This window comes from Lepidochelys olivacea, assembly GCF_965140295.1.
Source record: "Lepidochelys olivacea isolate rLepOli2 genome assembly, chromosome: 7".
Lineage (NCBI taxonomy): Eukaryota > Metazoa > Chordata > Testudines > Cheloniidae > Lepidochelys > Lepidochelys olivacea.
In genome coordinates this window covers 2,648,342-2,669,096 of record NC_140417.1, presented here as the reverse complement: position 1 = coordinate 2,669,096, position 20,755 = coordinate 2,648,342, and the positions used below count along the sequence as shown (strand labels likewise).

At 45.7% G+C, this 20,755-nt stretch overlaps 1 long non-coding RNA gene across 1 annotated transcript; it reads right to left on the bottom strand.

Moving 5' to 3' along the window:
- Window positions 1-4,218: 4,218 nt before the first annotated feature.
- On the bottom strand, window positions 4,219-16,705 carry LOC311524021. Its single transcript, XR_014712466.1, has 3 exons — window positions 16,474-16,705; window positions 8,006-8,197; window positions 4,219-5,866 (listed from the first exon to the last, which is right to left on the bottom strand). It is a non-coding gene; the product is annotated as an uncharacterized lncRNA (long non-coding RNA).
- Between the last annotated feature and the right edge of the window lie 4,050 nt (window positions 16,706-20,755).

The window sequence follows — 20,755 nt, the reverse complement described above, 5'->3', positions numbered from 1 at the left end:
ACTTCCAGCCTTTGGATCGTGTTAGACCTCTCTCTGCTAGACTGAAGAGAGTATTAAATGGATGTTCCCTGTGTGAATACGTATAGATTGTAATCAAGTCACCCCTTCTCTTTGTTAAGCGAAATAGATTGAGCTTCTTGAGTCTACCATTATAAGGCAAGTTGTCCACTCCTTTTATCATTCTTGTGGCTCTTCTCCGAACCATCTCCAATTTTTCGATATCCTTTCTGAATGGTGGGCACCAGAACTGGACACAGCATTCCAGCAGCACTCATCTCAGTGCTGAGTACAGAGGTCAAATAACCCTTGTACTCCTCCTCCTTCAGTTTCCACCTGTTTACACATCCAAGGATCACGTTCACCCTTTTCTCCACAAAAGACTCAGCTCCGTGCTCTGTCACAGATTTCCAGTGTGACCTGGGGCTAGTCAGTCTCTCTGTGCCTTAATTCCCTACTGCTAAAATAGGGAAAACAGTACAAGCCTACCTCACAAGGACATTGGGAGGTAATAAGATTCTACAGTATTGGCAATAAATACTGTATATACAGAGCTGCTTTGAGTGACTTCCTTTTTGAGAGAATCCACACTGTTCATCAGCCCAAGGGCTTGCTCAGCAGGGTACCTCACCATGAGCATGTGATCCCAATGCGCCATGTTCTGCATTGGCTGCCTGTTGCTTTCCAGGTGGAACGTAAAGGCTTTAATCTGTCAGTATAAAACCTGAAATGGCTGGAGACTTACCTATTCTTCTGGGCCACAGCTGTGGTCAGCAGAGGTATTCAGGCTGGAGGGACCACGTTAGCAGTAACAAGACTGTGTGCGGGAAGAGTGGAATATAAGAGGGGCAGGCAAACCTTTTGGCTTGAGGGCCACATCGGGTTTCCAAAATTGTATGGAGGGCTGGTTAGGGGAGGCTGTCTCTCTCCAAACATCCAGGCATGGTGTGACCTGGCCACCGCCTCCTATCCGGCGGTGCGCTGAGGCTGTGGGGGAGGGGCCGGGGCGAGCCTCCCGGGACAGGAGCTCAGGGGCCGGGCAGGAGGGTCCCCAGGCTGGACGTGGCCCACGGGCCGTAGTTTGCCCACCTCTGATGTATTATCAAAAAATCCCAGAGAGGTGCTTTTTAAGAAGGGATGTAAATCCAAGTAAATAAAATGGTATATTCAATGTCATTCAAACGAGAAACCTTTACTGGGGTATGGTGTAAATCCCTCACCCGGTCTGCACTGTAAATATACATTATACCACAGTCAGCGCTGCCTGGGGTACTTACGTGCCCCTGTCACCTTATTAGCTGAGCAGCTCTCAGAAAGAATATCCCATAGCTCAGTGGCTAGCGCACTCCGAGGCGGGACACCCCTGTTCCAATGCTTTCTCGCCCTCCGCCAGAGGGAGGAATTGAACCCGGGCCGCCCACATCCCGGGCTAGGACTCTAATCACGGGGCTAAGTTCTCAGGTTAGCAGCATTATCGCTTCCTCCTCCTCCTCCAGGTGTTGTGTGTGGTGGGAGGCGCGCACCTCACTCAGTCTCACAAGGAACATCCTGGGCATCTAAGCCGCCTGGCTCCAGGAGAGCGGCTCCTGGTTGTGGATCACTGGCAAAGACAGGCGCCTATCTCCGTGGAGGGGGGGGCTTATGATATACCCCTCCCATCAACATCTCCCATTGGCTAGATTAGGCACCTCCCTGCCTAGTGTGCTGGCTTTTGTGCATCGCTCTAAGGAGTCTCTCTGCCCCAGTTTGTTGTATAGGGAGCCCAGGTACCCAGCTTAGGCTTTCTGCGTCAGTGGTGCCCCTGTGATTTCCCAGGCACCTAAAAGTTAGATGTTGCAAAGCCCAGAAACACAACAGCTACGTCCCTTTATGAATCCAGGCCTGTGGGGCTTTCCCAAGCTCATACAAGATGTTTGTGATTGTGCAGGATTTGACCCAGCCCTCAGCCGTTGGCCCATCCTTCCTGTAACAAACACAGCATTACCTTGTAGGACTGGGTTTGCACAAGCTCAGCACACAATGAACTGAGTAATTTTGAAAATCTGACCTTAGCGGTCAATGGGAACAACTGGCAGATGAGAATTCTTGAAAAATCTAGCCTTTGGTCTGGTGCCTCAAAGGAAGTTGAGCTTTTTTTGAGACTCTGATGCTAACTGGTTACTTTCATCCACTGTATTATGTTATGCTTTCGTTTTAACTTTCATCTCCATAATATACCATCAACAGGAAACTAACCTCCTCACCAGCTATTTACGATTCTCCATGGTTGCAAGAACTGTACAGGATGACACAGGTTGAAGTGAAAGTGACTTGGAACACTGGCAAATTGTAGATCTTGACTCTCTGGTGACAACATGGCGACTTTTTAACTGACTATAAAACCAATAGTTTTAACATTAGCTTGGTGTGAATTCCTCAGTGTAGGAATTGTCAAGGTTCCTCCCCCACTCTGAACTCTAGGGTACAGATGTGGGGACCTGCATGAAAAACCTCCTAAGCTTATCTTTACCAGCTTAGGTCAAAACTTCCCCAAGGTACAAAATATTCCACCCTTTGTCCTTGGATTGGCCGCTACCACCACCAAACTAATACTGGTTACTGGGGAAGAGCTGTTTGGACACGTCTTTCCCCCCAAAATACTTCCCAAAACCTTGCACCCCACTTCCTGGACAAGGTTTGGTAAAAAGCCTCACCAATTTGCCTAGGTGACTACAGACCCAGACCCTTGGATCTTAAGAACAATGAACAATCCTCCCAACACTTGCACCCCCCCTTTCCTGGGAAATGTTGGATAAAAAGCCTCACCAATTTGCATAGGTGACCACAGACCCAAACCCTTGGATCTGAGAACAATGAAAAAGCATTCAGTTTTCTTACAAGAAGACTTTTAATAAAAATAGAAGTAAATAGAAATAAAGAAATCCCCCCTGTAAAATCAGGATGGTAGATATCTTACAGGGTAATTAGATTCAAAAACATAGAGAACCCCTCTAGGCAAAACCTTAAGTTACAGAAAAGATACACAGACAGAAATAGTTATTCTATTCAGCACAGTTCTTTTCTCAGCCATTTAAAGAAATCATAATCTAACACGTACCTAGCTAGATTACTTACTAAAAGTTCTAAGACTCCATTCCTGGTCTATCCCCGGCAGAAAACCAGTATAAGACAGACACACAGACCCTTTGTTTCTCTCCCTCCTCCCAGCTTTTGAAAGTATCTTGTCTCCTCATTGGTCATTTTGGTCAGGTGCCAGCGAGGTTACCTTTAGCTTCTTAACCCTTTACAGGTGAGAGGAGCTTTCCCCTGGCCAGGAGGGATTTCAAAGGGGTTTACCCTTCCCGCTATATTTATGACAGGAACATAACTACAAGAAGTTGTGGGCTTCATAAGTGGATAATGGATTACAAGACTGAGCCAATGATAAAACAGTGAAACAGAGTGCACTAGGATTTAAGGATTTCAAATAAGACTGTCAAAAATATGTAATAATATTGCCAGATCAATTTGCTGTCAAGTACAGGTGCGAAGCGAAAAAATTTCAGAGTGTTTAGCAGATTACGTTCGAGAAACAGTAATTTAGGAGTAACAAATTACAATAAATCAAACTTTAAAATCTGAAAGCATGCAATCTAATAGATATAGAGTGTGACTGAAGAGAATGAGAGAATTTAAGCAATATTATTGAGTTGAGAAAAAGCAAGTTTAACTGCTTTTGAAAGATGATCATCAAAGTCTAGATAAGTACTGAATCAATAAGACTACCAAGGTTACAGGGAAAAGAGGACTTTGAGTATTGTGCCCGCCACGCTTCTACTAAGTGTTTCAGGAGTGGCAATAATCTAAGGTGACAGCATGGTATGTAGGGATGGATGTAGACAAAAATGTCCTCCAAATGAGAGAGAGGCATAAGTAGACCTGGTCCGGATTTTTTCACCCAAACAGGTTTCCATCAGTAAATGCCATTTCAAGGGGAACCAAAATTCATGAAATCATATTAAGAAGAAAATGAAAAAATGTCAGAACAGCCTATTTTGACATTTTCAAAACAAAAATTTTGATTTTTCATTTCAAAATGACTTTCAAAATTATTTTTTTTAATTAAAAGGGTCAAATGAAACATTTCAAATTCATCAAAGCGATGTGTTTCAATTGAACCTAATGAATTATTTTTATTTTATTTGCCAAAATAGTCAAAACTTTGGTTTTTCACCCCAACTTGAGACTAGTTTTTCCTTGAAATCTCAGCTTTTTCAAAGGGTGTAAAACCCATTTTCTGACCAGCCTTAGGCATAACCATCTATGATCTCAGGTTTCGCTTGGTAAACGTGTTTTCTCTAGGGTGCCAGGTATTATGGGCCATATTCTCTGGGGTGCAAGTTAACCTTGGCGCCAGTGAGTCAGGCTTTGGTAAGGTTTGTAGCATTCTGGAACAGATCATGGCATTTTTAGCTGAGAATGGGTCAACTTGATATGTGTGTAGGATGCATATGACTTTAGGATCTTCCTTTTCTGTTCAGAGATGTGACAACATACTTTGACTTTTATCTCCCTCTTCAGAATAAGAATCAACTGGTTTGTTACCTTGCTACCAGGCAATAGCCTTCCAAATAAAAACCAAATATCTCCGAGGATAGCTTCAGCTCCTCTTTCCGATTTGCCAACAGACATGGGGAAAAAGTCTGATGGTGATGGCTGATCCTAGGCTGAACAGTGCGGGAAGCTCAAGTGCTCTCTTGGTCAGTGGCTCTGAAATTCTCAAGATTTTTCAAAAGTGACCAATGATTTTGGGTGCCTCGGTTACCCGGGGTTCTTTCCACCCACAGCTCTTGGACTCTGTGCGAGGTGGTGTCAGGAAATAAAGCAGGGGAGACATGGCCGTCCAACCGCGGCACAAACAAGACAACACACGAATGCTTTCACTTAAAGCTAAATGTTACTTTTAGTCTCAAGCACTTATACACACGTCCGCAACACGTCCGCAAAACATCCCCGCCCTTGATAATGACCAAAGCTGGGTGTGGCTCTCGAGTGGCATAGCGGCAGGCTTCCGGTGGCCAAATCTTCCGTCTGCCGGTGGGGACTGCAAGATGTATCCAGAGGGAGAGTCCAAAAAGAGTCCAACTACCTCAAACTTTTCCCCCGTATTTATACATTAGTAATAGAATGACATGTCCCTTACAGAAAACTTGTTAAGTAAGCAGTTTCAATAGTCAAACAAGAGCTTTCTTCTAATTATGGATTAACCAGGTGTGGGTTTTTCCAGAGTTTGCAGCTTTCAGGCCCCAGTAGATATCCCTGGGGCACGTCCTGCTCTTCTAAGATGCAGCCACTTCAACACAATTCTTATCAGGAAGGGACGGAGGTCAAGCTGCCCTCTCTCTGGCAACCAAAGACCCCCCTCCCCTCTTGGTTAAACTGAGACTGCTGAATGGCCAATTTACAGCCTGCTGACTTGGCTGCTTTCAGCAATAAGCCATAGTGGTTTCAGACACTTGACTGGTTTGCCAAAGTCTCTCCATACACCTCCATTTTTGGATGCCCAACATGATGCGTTTGAAAAGAGGGCTGATTTTCAGATGGCAGGAGCTCAGAACTTTCTGAAAATCAGGAGGCCCATTAAAGCTGTCTCAAGTTGTGAACAAAAACACCAAAAGCACAAAAAAAAATCTCACTGGCCACTTCTGGATTCTTGCTTCACCTTGTCCTGTTAGCCGGAGTCAGCAATGCAGACCCACAGCCACAGAGTACGCGAGAGTGGCACAACTTTTCCAAACCAGCTGCCCAGGCGGGATGTTCTTGGTCTGAAATCAGAGAGTTTTCCTTCTGCTAGGCAGCCTGCTTGCCACAGCTGATGAGCCGCACCTGCCTGACAGAGGCACAGAAAGGGGAAGTGACTTGCCCAAGATAACCCACCAGTCCGTCTTAGAGCCATGAGCAGAACCCACATCTCCTGAGTCTCCCTCCTGCACCACCTCCACTGAACATGCCGCTTCCCTCTACTAGCCCCAAGGTTCGTGTTCTTTGCAGACCAATTTCCAGCTGAACTCAAGTTGCTGCCAAAGCGAATCTAGAACTAATTGGCTTAAAAATGACTTATCGTGTCTTGAAGGAAACAGGTCAAACACCTATAAATACTTGCTGAGTGGCAGAAAACCAGAGTTAAAGGGCTGAAATTTGTGCAAGCCTCTTTCCAGATACTTATGTTTAAGAAGAAACCTTTTCTGTTCTGAGTCTAAGCAAATCAAACCACCATTGCCAATTAACAGACGCAAGCCAGCATCAGGAAATTGGTTTGAGAGAAACGTCTGTAGATAGAAAAGGAGGACTTGTGGCACCTTAGAGACTAACAAATTTATTTGAGCATAAGTTTTCATGAGCTACAGCTCACTTCATCGGATGCATGCAGTGGAAAATACAGTGGGGAGATTTATATACACAGAGAACATGAAACAATGGGTGTTACCATATACACTGTAACCAGAGAGTGATCAGGTAAGGTGAGCTATTACCAGCGGGGGGGAGAACCTTTTGTAGTGATCTCCATATGGGCCATTTCCAGCAGTTGACAAGAATGTCTGAGGAACATTGGGGGGTGGAGGGGGGGAATAAACATGGGGAAATAGTTTTACTTTGTGTAATGACCCATCCACTCCCAGTCTTTATTCAAGCCTAAGTTAATTGTATCCAGTTTTCAAATTAATTCCAGTTCAGCAGTCTCTCGTTGGAGTCTGTTTTTGAAGTTTTTTTGTTGAAGAATTGCCACTTTTAGGTCTGTAATCAAGTGACCAGAGAGATTGAAGTGTTCTCCGACTGGTTTTTGAATGTTATAATTCTTGACATCTGATTTGTGTCCATTTATTCTTTTACGTAGAGACTGTCCAGTTTGACCAATGTACATGGCAGAGGGGCATTGCTGGCACATGATGGCATATATCACATTGGTGGATGTGCAGGTGAATGAGCCTCTGATAGTGTGGCTGATGTGATTAAGCCCTGTGATGGTGTCCCCTGAATAGATATGTGGGCACAGTTGGCAACGGGCTTTGTTGCAAGGATAGGTTCCTAGGTTAGTGGTTCTGTTGTGTGGTGTGGTGTGTGGGACACCATCACTGGGCCTAATCACATCAGCCCCACTATCAGAGGCTCGTTCACCTGCACATCCACCAATGTGATATATGCCATCATGTGCCAGCAATGCCCCTCTGCCATGTACATTGGCCAAACTGGACAGTCTCTACATAAAAGAATAAATGGACACAAATCAGACGTCAAGAATTATAACATTCATAAACCAGTCTTTGGGAGCCATAGCAACTTGCCAGTGCAGCCATAGGCATTGCAAAGACTGTACACCACTGCTGGGCAAAGACAAACCTTTTGGTCCCAAATAAGAACACTGAGCAGCCGAATACATCACCTTCAGTCAGAGGGAAGACTTACTGTTTAAAATAGAATCTGGCTTTATAGGCTGCTTTTCATACTCATGGTATCTCCCAAGACACTTTAAAAAGTAATGAGTTAGATGCTGGACCCCGAGTACAATGACTCTGAAAGTGAGCATATCAGCTGTTACCCTTTCAGTAGCAGTAACCTTGGATGTTAGTACCTCTTTTAAATTGGTGAAAGTTGCCCAGTGCAAGGTTACCATCTGCACTTTTAAATAGCATGGTAGGATGCAATGGGAATTTTTCTTCTGGGAAATCCACAAGATCTAGGGAGAGGGGACCTTGAGTTAATGTTTTATGTACATGAGAGCACCTCTTTCAACATGGCACCACTTAGTTCTGTCCATGCTGGAGTCACCCAAGCCTACCACACATTCCATCCAAAGGCCCTCCCGCACCTCTGAAAATGTTAGTGTGCCCTTGATACTTTTATTTCCACTCGTTAGAAGGATGGCATTTTTAACATGCTGAAATTCACACCTGAACCAAGAGACAATACAGGACATATGTATCATTTAAGGCCTAGAGAATGTGGATTTCAGCCACAATGCACAACTCACCTAGCAGGGCACTATAGTGAAATTACTGGTGTAACAACAGGAATCAGAAGCCACATTCTTCTGGACCAGATGGGAAAATGCTATAAGCAGAGTTGTCTTGATTATTGTATTGGTTGTCAGTCAAGTCCAGTACAGAGTAGGTTGGCAAATCGTGTTGGTTGTTTTATCCTGTGAGATCATATCTGACATTGCCTTAGAGGCACGGGAGCAAAACAATGATTGATAACATCAATCGCAGCAAGCAGAGACCAAGTAAAACCATAAAAGAAAGTTTGTCTACATCAGTTGAAAGAAGCAGGTCATTAGCTATCGTTATCAAACTTGAGTGGTATATAGTGAACCAGGTTACAAAAGTAAATAACCGTGCCTACGTTTCTCTGATCACTGCCATTTTTTCTGACTTAACTTTGAATATATTTGTTACTGGGCATTCATGACTGCAGCACCTCTCCCCTTCCCGACTGCACATCCCTTTGACAATCATAGCAATTACTTATACAGAATAGTAATGGGCGGGTGGGGGGAGGGGGGAAGTATTTCATGGATTTTAGCAATTTACCACCTTTCAGTGCAATTTAGCACCTGGAATCAAGGATTGAGCAGCATGTGACCTGCAGTGCTCCACATCCACATTGATTTAGTCGGGGATCGGTCCTGCTTTGAGCAGGGGGTGGGACGAGATGACCTCCTGAGGTCCCTTCCCGCCCTGAGATTCTATGATTCTATGATCCACCAAAAAGGGATTCTAGTTCGGGGGCCATTCACTGGTTGAAAATCAAAGGAATATTTTTCCATTCAATGAGAGCAGGTGCTGTAGATTCACTCCACTAATGCCCCACAGACAGCTATTCGGGTTCAGAAGCAGCATACCGTTCCTTCTATTATGTTGTGCATCTTTTTACTCAGCAAGAGAGACAAAGAATTTCACTTTTCTCCTGTCGCGCGAAATCTCTTCCCCCAGCAATCCTTTGCTTCAGTTTCCCCCTTTCAAATGTGGGTCGCAAGCAGTTTTGCTGACTTAACTTTTTGCTGCAGCATATTTTACTCAGGTGCAGAGTCGGGCGGTGTGTCCCCTGTGTCCCTCTCTTTTCAGCTTGGGGTTGGAATTATTCCACAAAGATGTGTAGATTACCCAATTTCTGCCAGGATTTCGATGGAAAATGCACTGTCAGTTCTGATTTCTCACATCACCATCTCAAATGGGCAGAAAAGGACAACTAAACTGGCAATCAGTTTCCAACCAGAGAAGGTCAAAACAGACTCTGCCTCATGTGAAGAACTGTCAGCTATTATGACAATGCCCTAATAACTCGAGCTAGCAGAGCAGGACATTTAATGTGCAGGTTGGAAGAGCGCTCACCTACGGAATTCAGGCCCCGGGGGTTCCGGTCTGATGGTGAAACTCACCCCAATGCAGACAGCTCACACAAGAGCCAATATACCAGTTAAGCTCTGTGTTAATGGCTCACCTTAAGTGGCTCATAGGACCCTATATGAACTCTGTTCACCTTGGTGAATTTCACCCTAATTATTTTTATACAGCACACTACAGAACATGTACGTAATGATGGGTGGGTAGCAGGGATTGAAACCAGGATCTCGATCTAAAAGCAGGTGCATCTACTGTACAAGCTAACATCCGTGCTCCCATAGCAAATGTATAAACCTTGTCACGTGGATGCACCCGTCTCGGGGACAAAGAGCCATGCACTGTTAATGTGGGTTACACATACATCATTATATGAGCTGTCCGGAATGTACCTTCCAGCAAATCCCTGCCCAAATGATAGGAAAGATTTGGAGCTGCTGAGGGTTTATTCTAAGGGCTGAGCCTTAAAAGATACTGAAAGCTTTAAAACTCATAATTAATGACCGTGTGCTGTTCATAGCTATCAAATAATATAAACCTAAAAATAAAGCTATTCCTTCCCTAAGAACTGACACCCATAAAAAGAACAAACAATTATTGTGAGTCCACCTATAAGCACCAGCACAGACAACTATGGGAGTTAGTAAAAAGAAAAGGAGGACTTGTGGCACCTTAGAGACTAACCAATTTATTTGAGCACAAGCTTTTGTGAGCTACAGCTCACTTCATCAGATGCATGCAGTGGAAAATACGGTGGGGAGATTTATATACACAGAGAACATGAAACAGTGGGTGTTACCTACACACTGCAATGAGAGAGATTAGGTAAGGTGAGCTATTACCAGCAGAAGAGTGCGGGGGGGGTGGGGGGGAACCTTTTGTAGTGATAATCAAGGTGGGCCATTTCCAGCAGTTAGTCTCTAAGGTGTCACAAGTCCTCCTTTTCTTTTTGCGGATACAGACTAACACGGCTGCTACTCTGAAACCTATGGGAGTTAGTTAGTGTGTAGCTTAACTGAGGGTTAGATAGAACATAAGACAGAGCAGCAGCAGAAAAAGCAGATCAGGTATTTGAAACTTTTCTACAAAAACACTGATAGGGAAAAATTCACCCCTGTGCACGGGACCAGCAAAAGGCATAGACACTGTTTAGGATCGCTGAAAAGGTTCTAAGTGCAACAATAAATACCAGAATGGGAACTTAACAGCCAGGCTAATCTGAGTGCATAGCTGACAATGGTTGTATTTCCAGTTTACATGATTACAGATCCAGAATGGAAGAGTCACCCTTGTTCAAGGCACCACTCTCAGCTTCTCTATCTGCAGGGGAGAGAGGCTGTAGATATTGTAGACAATTTTAATTCAGCCACTGAGCAAAGACAGAGTTGCTATTCATCTGTTTGGCAGGGGGGAGGATTAAAACCCCCAGAACTTCCTTGCCCCTGGCTAGAAAGCATGATATCAAAGAGAACGGCTACAAATTACTTACTTTGCCTGTTTACTGAACACAAGATTATGCAGTCCCCCATGTCATACAAAACAGCATTTGGTCTAAATGTTAGCAAGCTTAGTGTTGTCACAAATTTTATCATGCATTAAAACTCAATATCTGAACCCCTCTCTGCACCCAGAAGGCGATTGATATTGAACTGAAGCCTTCTCGTGCAGCTACAAAATAAACCCTTAAACCCAGCAGTAAATGGAAAAACACAAAACTCCTTTGGCTGATTGCGTTGTTTTCAGTTCACTAGATTCTGCCTGTGGACCTCCCCCCGCAGCACACGCGCACCAGGCGAGGTGCTGTTCTAACATAAGCCAATAACTTTTAGGAAGTGGAAAGCCGAGACTGCTGAATAGACTATATTACCATCGAAATCTGTTTGAGTCACTCGGCAGGTTTTTCCAACAGCTCCTCAGACTCCAGTTGCTTTCAGACCCGTTTGGGAATGTCAATGCAACGTCAGGGTGTAATGATTCATTATTTTTCAGATCTAAGGGCATGTGAATATAATTGTAGTTTTGAAAACTATTCTGAGCACTTATTTGCATTTTTAACATGGGAAAGTACTGTTATGCGAATCTAACAATTCAAAAAATCATCAGCTCCTAAAAAGGCCCCATTTTGCTATTGCCTTTTAAAACCACAGTCCCACACCCCTGCATGGAGTTCTGACATATGTTGCCAAGGCTTGAGATTCTTCCCCTCATCTTATTTCTAAATGCTACAGAAAAAACTGCAGCTGAAGAATAATTAGCAGATCATTTATGTTAATCAGATGAGCTCAGTGGCAAAATAAGTCATCTAAAGAACTCTGTCTTAGCTGTGACCAGAGCACGGTCACCGCTGCAAAGAAGATTACACAATAGAGCCACAAAGAGCTTTTCTGAATCATTCTCATGGAGCTGCCCATTGCACCTAGCAATTACCAGTTTGCTTCACACCCCTGGCCCTTGGTGCTGCTGCAGTGTCACCTGTGGGCCGTAAAGCTGGCCAAGGCCATGGGGGAAATCCACAGCTGGTGTATAGCTAGCACACCAGCTCTAGTTCACTCCTCTTGGCCCCTCATCCCAGCATAACAGCATGCCCAGGGGAGAGCCAGAGTGTACTGCAAGAGAGGCCTCAGCCAAGCTGGAAAAGAGAGAGGACTCAGCCAAGCTGGAAAGGAGAGAGGACTCAGCCAAGCTGGAAAGGAGCCAGGACTCAGCCAAGCTGGAAAAGAGAGAGGATTCAGCCAAGCTGGAAAAGAGAGAGGACTCAGCCAAGCTGGAAAAGAGCGAGGACTCAGCCAAGCTGGAAAAGAGCGAGGACTCAGCCAAGCTGGAAAAGAGCGAGGACTCAGCCAAGCTGGAAAAGAGCGAGGACTCAGCCAAGCTGGAAAAGAGCGAGGACTCAGCCAAGCTGGAAAGGAGCGAGGACTCAGCCAAGCTGGAAAGGAGAGAGGACTCAGCCAAGCTGGAAAGGAGAGAGGACTCAGCCAAGCTGGAAAAGAGCGAGGACTCAGCCAAGCTGGAAAAGAGAGAGGACTCAGCCAAGCTGGAAAAGAGCGAGGACTCAGCCAAGCTGGAAAGGAGAGAGGACTCAGCCAAGCTGGAAAAGAGCGAGGACTCAGCCAAGCTGGAAAGGAGAGAGGACTCAGCCAAGCTGGAAAGGAGAGAGGACTCAGCCAAGCTGGAAAAGAGCGAGGACTCAGCCAAGCTGGAAAAGAGCGAGGACTCAGCCAAGCTGGAAAAGAGCGAGGACTCAGCCAAGCTGGAAAGGAGAGAGGACTCAGCCAAGCTGGAAAAGAGCGAGGACTCAGCCAAGCTGGAAAGGAGCGAGGCCTCAGCCAAGCTGGAAAAGAGCGAGGACTCAGCCAAGCTGGAAAGGAGAGAGGACTCAGCCAAGCTGGAAAGGAGAGAGGACTCAGCCAAGCTGGAAAAGAGCGAGGACTCAGCCAAGCTGGAAAAGAGCGAGGACTCAGCCAAGCTGGAAAAGAGCGAGGACTCAGCCAAGCTGGAAAAGAGCGAGGACTCAGCCAAGCTGGAAAAGAGCGAGGACTCAGCCAAGCTGGAAAGGAGCGAGGCCTCAGCCAAGCTGGAAAAGAGCGAGGACTCAGCCAAGCTGGAAAGGAGAGAGGACTCAGCCAAGCTGGAAAGGAGAGAGGACTCAGCCAAGCTGGAAAGGAGCGAGGACTCAGCCAAGCTGGAAAAGAGCGAGGACTCAGCCAAGCTGGAAAGGAGCGAGGACTCAGCCAAGCTGGAAAAGAGCGAGGACTCAGCCAAGCTGGAAAAGAGCGAGGACTCAGCCAAGCTGGAAAGGAGAGAGGACTCAGCCAAGCTGGAAAAGAGAGAGGATTCAGCCAAGCTGGAAAAGAGCGAGGACTCAGCCAAGCTGGAAAAGAGAGAGGACTCAGCCAAGCTGGAAAAGAGAGAGGACTCAGCCAAGCTGGAAAAGAGCGAGGACTCAGCCAAGCTGGAAAGGAGAGAGGACTCAGCCAAGCTGGAAAGGAGCGAGGACTCAGCCAAGCTGGAAAAGAGAGAGGACTCAGCCAAGCTGGAAAAGAGCGAGGACTCAGCCAAGCTGGAAAAGAGCGAGGACTCAGCCAAGCTGGAAAAGAGAGAGGATTCAGCCAAGCTGGAAAAGAGCGAGGACTCAGCCAAGCTGGAAAAGAGCGAGGACTCAGCCAAGCTGGAAAAGAGCGAGGACTCAGCCAAGCTGGAAAGGAGCGAGGACTCAGCCAAGCTGGAAAAGAGAGAGGACTCAGCCAAGCTGGAAAAGAGCGAGGACTCAGCCAAGCTGGAAAAGAGAGAGGACTCAGCCAAGCTGGAAAAGAGAGAGGATTCAGCCAAGCTGGAAAAGAGCGAGGACTCAGCCAAGCTGGAAAAGAGCGAGGACTCAGCCAAGCTGGAAAAGAGCGAGGACTCAGCCAAGCTGGAAAAGAGCGAGGACTCAGCCAAGCTGGAAAAGAGCGAGGACTCAGCCAAGCTGGAAAGGAGCGAGGACTCAGCCAAGCTGGAAAAGAGCGAGGACTCAGCCAAGCTGGAAAGGAGAGAGGACTCAGCCAAGCTGGAAAGGAGAGAGGACTCAGCCAAGCTGGAAAGGAGAGAGGACTCAGCCAAGCTGGAAAAGAGAGAGGACTCAGCCAAGCTGGAAAAGAGAGAGGACTCAGCCAAGCTGGAAAAGAGCGAGGACTCAGCCAAGCTGGAAAAGAGCGAGGACTCAGCCAAGCTGGAAAAGAGAGAGGACTCAGCCAAGCTGGAAAGGAGAGAGGACTCAGCCAAGCTGGAAAAGAGCGAGGACTCAGCCAAGCTGGAAAAGAGCGAGGACTCAGCCAAGCTGGAAAAGAGAGAGGACTCAGCCAAGCTGGAAAAGAGCGAGGACTCAGCCAAGCTGGAAAGGAGCGAGGACTCAGCCAAGCTGGAAAAGAGAGAGGACTCAGCCAAGCTGGAAAAGAGAGAGGACTCAGCCAAGCTGGAAAGGAGAGAGGACTCAGCCAAGCTGGAAAAGAGAGAGGATTCAGCCAAGCTGGAAAAGAGAGAGGACTCAGCCAAGCTGGAAAAGAGAGAGGACTCAGCCAAGCTGGAAAAGAGAGAGGACTCAGCCAAGCTGGAAAAGAGAGAGGACTCAGCCAAGATGACTAAGTCAGGGAGGCAAGCCCATGCTCTGGGTACCGCCAAGACTCAGAGTACCAGATGCTGGGACTGGACGACAGGGGATGGCTCACTCAATGACTGCCTGTTCTGTGCATTCCCTCTGATGCGTCCGGCATTGGCCATTGTGAGAATAGAAGACACAAGGCTGGATGGACCGCCGGCTGACCCAGTATGGCCATTCTTATGTTCCTGTTTGATGGTGAACCGTGGCCACTGGGAGCCCTACAAATGTAAGCAAACTGTCTGGAGGCCCGACAGCGGATTACCCTAATGGGCCACATGTGGCCCACAGGTTGCCCACCACTGCTCTAGCATCAGGACCCTATGCTTTGATTCTCTTGGTTAGGCCAGGTGGACATGGGAAATATGCAGCCACAGAATCTCATAGACACACTTTGTTCATATTGGGTCATTAGATATTTATCATGAGGAATGAAAAAAAAATGTAAAGAAATGAGAACGGCTGTACGCAACACTGACTTTTCAAACGCTAGTGATGACAAAAGATTCAAAAAAATCAATTGGCTGTTGTTTTTTGTTTTAAAACCACAAAGCACTAGCTTACTGGTTTTGCATTGTAATTTGCTGTCTCCTGCAAAGATTGCTTGGTATCTGAATCAATGCAAAGAACATTGTTTGCAATAAACATATGACCAGTGTGAAATTCATGAATTATGCATCTATCTATAGCATAGGATGACAAGCAAAATTTGTTCTCAAGACCAAATTTCCTGCATTCGCTAGATCCAGTCATACAAATACTCCTTATGCAAAAAATAAATTAGATTCACTGGATTAACACAAAGGGTGTGAAGCAGAAACGTGGCCCGATCCTATGCAGAAACGAAAGCCCCTAATCAGACCGCACAGAAGTCAATGGCATTCTAATAGCAGGACTTCCCTAGTCATAATCAAACGTGCAAAATCCATGGGAAGATCTGCTGCCTGATTTCATATTTTGGCAAATGTCTTCTCCATATTCCCCACCTAAAATCTGTCTTCACTACAAAATAATTCCTTCCTTCTTACTATTGTAAGAGGATAAATGCTATTGGCAGTACATTCCAAATACAGGGTTACGCAGCAGTTGGTTTTTCTCAGGTAGAATAAATAGTTGCTGATCTTATAGAAAAATTCAAGTATTTGGCGATTGCAAAAATGATGCATTAGCAAACAGGATTTTTTTTTTTCTGATTTGGCTGGGATGTGTTAAAAAACATAAATTATGTCCAAAATTTGAAAGATTTGAGAAGAATTACCCATCTGGTCTGACAATAAGTTTGGATGTATTCTAGTAGTAGTTTACAATTCTCTAGCTGAGTGTATAACAGGTAGGTAGGCGAGGAGTTTCAGAACAGAAATATGAATGGCACAAGTAAACACACTGGGCCAGATCCTCAGACCGTGCTTTGGCCTCGCTGCACCACTCCCACAAAGCAAAGGGGCGGAAAGTCTGCCCTGCCCTGGGCAGCTGAGAATTTCCTCAATATGGGAGTACTGAGACTCCTTGGCTGGCATAGATCCAACATGGCTGGCTAGACTATCTTCTCCTGGCCCTCCTGGTGCAGGGGGTATGTCAAAAGGGGAAGGGGCATGATCGTTCTTGCTCATTGACTTTAATGGAAGCTGGTGGCAAACCCATCAGATAGCATCACTTCCCGCCCCCACGCCATGAACACTACAAGTCACTAAAACTTCTGTGCCTTGTAAATGCTGCAACCATGAGGGTGAATGTGGGGAATAAGGGAGAGGCGGGTTCCTTGTGAGGGTGTTCAGCCCGGCAGCTGGATGTGCCGAAGAGTGAGGCAGAGGAGATCTGGGTGTACAGAAAGGGGAGCTGGGGGTACCTACCCAAGTCATGTCGAACCTTACAGTAGTGCAAACCTGCCCACTTGAGGAGGAGCAGGCTGAAGGCCAGTTAATATTTTATCTGAACGGAATCATCCATTGCTAGTAGAAATTTTACCTCTGCTTTCTTGTCCAGCCTATTACGGTGGGATGTTCTTGCCCCCACTTCTCTGATTACTTTCTGCCTTTTGTTCTGTGAAGCTTTAGATGTTTTTAAATGAGATGAACTCCTCACTGAATGGTTACATGAACCAACGCCCCACTCCAGCTCTTGCAATCCTTGAGCTGTTGCAGAGGGGTCTGCTGCAGAGCCGGCTGGCCAAGCAATGCTTGTCCTGCTTTCAGTGGTCTCTGAAGTGAGATGATAAGGAAAGCACTTAAGATAACCAATGGGATCCAAACTAGAGAAGAACTAACGCAGCAGCTGGTCTGCTCACCCTCTTCTGGATGTCAGCTGCCTCCACTGCTTTGCTGATCCAAAACATTATTCATTCTTTGATTGAAAAACGATACAAAACCCCCTGTGCGTGAGCTCTAGGCACCCTACCAATCAGCGTTATAAGTAGCAACAACAACAGCAACCAAATCACCCAGCAACCCAATAAAATAAGAAAAATTAATGTACTAGGCAGTAAATATAACAATAAAATTCCCACCTCACTCCATCCAAAGCCTATCACAGAGGCAGCTTTAGCAGCGTGTCCTGAGAGCAAATTCAGGTTGTTTCGGGGGCGGGTGGGGAGATCAGAGCCAAGGGCCCTCAGAAAATAATCTTCCCAACGCCCTCTTTCTTAATGCAAGATGCAGCAAATTTGTGTCCTGGATGCTCTCTAGTGTGGTACAGGGAAAGGAGGGTCCCTGTGGGTGCACAAGAGCTAGAAGAGGGGCCTCTTGTCCCCACACTTGTGCTCTAGGCATCCTAGACACAAACGTCCCCTAGGTGCAGCGGTGCAAATCAATATCCACGGATAGTGTTACAGGTCAAAGCCAACACCTCAGACACCCACAAGGGCACTGATGCCATCTGCTACCAGCAAGACGCACCAGTCACTGAGCAAGCTGCTGCGTTGGGCCGCTGGCCCACTCTCTGGAGGGATATAAGGTGTAACCCCACTCAGAGCACGCGCCAGGAGTCAAACCCTGAAGTGGCAGAACAGTAGCCAGGTCCAGGTCGGAGAAAAAGGATACGACTTCTTAAGCTGGTGCAGACAGAGGGAAGCACTTCTGGGCACTGTATTAATGTGATCGTGCATCAACAGTTAGGCCTGAACCCTATTAACTAATGGGGTGCACACCCTCTGAGGCAGTGAGGCTGTCATCCCCTTTTACATCTCCCCAGGCGGTTTCCACCCCCCCCCCCCCCGCCCGCCATCACTCTGTACAGTTCTGTTTGTCTCACTTGTCATACAGCATTTAGGACCTGCTTAGAGGGTTTGCTCCCTCCCCTTCCCAAAAGCCTGGCTCTGGGCCTGCCTGAGCCTTCCCCTGAAACGACACATGACATACCTGCATCTGGCCAAGGACAATTCCACCTTGTTCCGTTTCAATTCCCATTGATTTTGGAGACACACATTTCTGAGATGCATGGTGTCATTAGATTAGACTGTTTAGCCATTTATTTGGGTCTGTCAATATGCACTGGATTTTTCCACTGGAGTCTCCAGGAAAGATGCTGCCATCGTTGTTATTCAGGTAGCATCACCGAGAGCCTCCGAGCTGAGGTAATTTGGGGACTAAATCAAATTTTATCCCTGGATGAGGTTAGTGGATATTAATGGGAGAGCAGGAGTTTGCACTGAATCATTCATGTGAATAAATGGAGAACTACTGTTTAATACTTAATACCGCGGGCACTAATATCTTCTGAAAAATGGAGAGGATCTGCTGCAAATTATATTTAGCATTGTGGAGGAGGAGTCCCACTTTGGCAAGATGGCCAGTCCCATACATGAGCACTGGTTCTACTTTGGAACTGCACAATCAGTGCTATGATTAACCAACTATGCACACTCCTAGAATACAGCTCAGTTCTAGACACCCTAAAGCCATGAAGAGGTTGTGAACCTGGAGGGAATTCAGAGAAGAGCAACAGGAGTGGAACTGCTTTACTAGCACATGCAGAAAAATTAGAAGAATTTAGTGGATCAGATTCTTTTCTGAGTTAAATCCAATGTAAACCAAGGCAGGATTTGACTAGGATCCACCTAACTCAAAGTGAACAAATTTAATTGCATTTGAAGGGTAATGACACTGAGAACTAAGACAATGTTTTGGGTGGCCCAAGAGGATGTAACAGGCAATTGGACAGGAATTGATTTTTTATTTCATAGGAAAATCCAAGGTTTCAAAAAGTTTTCTGTTCTGAAATGGAACAAAAGATATTGTAATTTCCCATGAAATTAAATGCAAGAAAAATGCACATCAATTGAAATGTTTCATTTTGATAAAATTTAAAATATTTCATTCCAATTGTAACATTATTGTAACATTAAAAATGAAATAAATGCATTTTGAAACAAAATTGAAGTTTTCAAAACACTTTTTTTCAATGTTTCTTTCTAAAGAAACTTTCATCAAAATTGACACATTTTCACAAAAAAAGTTTTGCTTTCAACCAATTTGCATTTTCCAATGGAAGACCCTTCTGTCAGAAAATTTCCAACTAGCTCTCCTAGTAATAAAAGAATGAAACCCAACACAGGGAATTTGGGGCTGGACATCAGGGAAGATAGATACTGTAAATGTTGACTGTCCCATTAGATCAGAGATGGAAGTCCCATTGATGTAATCATTTCAAACTAGACAAGGCAAAGCAGATGCTGAACTATGAGAGCAGTCCTGCATTGGCCAGGGATGGACAAATTGACCTAGTGGAGCTCTCTCATGTTCAAGTTCTAGGATTCCATGATACTTTACAGACCATGGGTCAATTTTGCTACCCATACTAATGTCAATAAGAAGACACGCTCCTCCCCCCAAAAAATCCACTGTTATTGGCTCATGGTCAATTAGCTTAATTAGAAGAATTCTTCTGTTCCTATGCATTTTGATTTAGTAAATGACAGATGATCTTAGTCGAGAGTCTTGGTAAGCAATATTTACTATGCACATGGAACCCATTTCTGTTGACCTGGTAATACTTGAATGGGTTTTGGAACACTTCTGCAGCACTGAATTTCATGTGGCACAAGTGTTAACTTTTGAACAAAGTTTGGAAGGTTCCATACTTGAGCTAAATAAGTAGCTATGAAAGTGTTGTGAACAAACGCCTGCGGGAACTTGAATTTGGCAACATGTAAAAATAGTGAAAATTAGTGTAAACTGTACAAGAAACAACAATGAAATGCTAGTGCGACTGGAGAAAGCTGCCTGGCAATTCAATTCAAATACAAACACAGACGATGGCCAGGATGTTCAGAAGTGCTCAGCAGCCACATTTACCCACCTGCCTAAAAGGCAGCTGAGCTCGTTGGGAAATCTGGCCCCAGTTGTGGGCACTGAGGCATTCTGAAAGGTCTGTCTCCAAGTCAGAGAGGGATCAATAAACCTTTGTGCAGACTTCCTGCAGCGGTTTCCAAAGTGGACACGTCAAGGACACCAGTGGAGGATCACGGCACAATCGACCCTGGAGGCACCTGGTAAGTGTGGTGGCACAAGAAGCAGCTGAAGTTAACTACAGCTACAAGCACCTTCCCCACCAATAAACTATGGGTCCAACTGTCCCCATGATCATTCGCACAAACCCCTGATTTAACTGGGAATTGGTCCTGCTTCAAGCAGGGGGTTGGACTAGATGACCTTCTGGGGTCCCTTCCAACCCTGATATTCTATGATTCTATGAATAATTTACACCAAGTGAGCAAAGCCCGGTAAATTGGACAAAAGCAGGGACACGGGCCTGATGTCACTGGATGCAGTTGGGGCCGTACAGCCAGTGCATACAAAGCAGGCAGGTTCCCCGGCAGAAGGGAGAGTTGCAGAGTGAAAAGGCTGTATAAGCTCTGCTGGCCAGAGCAGCAGGGCACACTCCTCTCCCCAAGGGGAAGTGACTGCTGTGAGACCATACTATCTCCTCAGCAATAATAAAAGGGGAACTTAATTAGCACTTGCCAGCTGGAAGAGACAGATGCAGCTTTCAGTTGCAAAATGGCCACTTCGGAGCTGCTGCTACTTGGCTCCTCCAAATCAAAAGGGCCAGCGCAAGCAAAACTTTCTGGGAAACAAAGTTCCTGGAAGAAGGGAGCCTTGGACTGGGAGGGTCAAAGAGGACCAAAAAGCCACCAGGGGGTGTTTGCCTTCACAGTGGCTACCACCATTGTATTACGGGGGCATAAGTGAAAGTAGATTTACAACATCCACAAGGTAATATTGTCGAGAGAGTCCATCTCCCATGTAAGCAC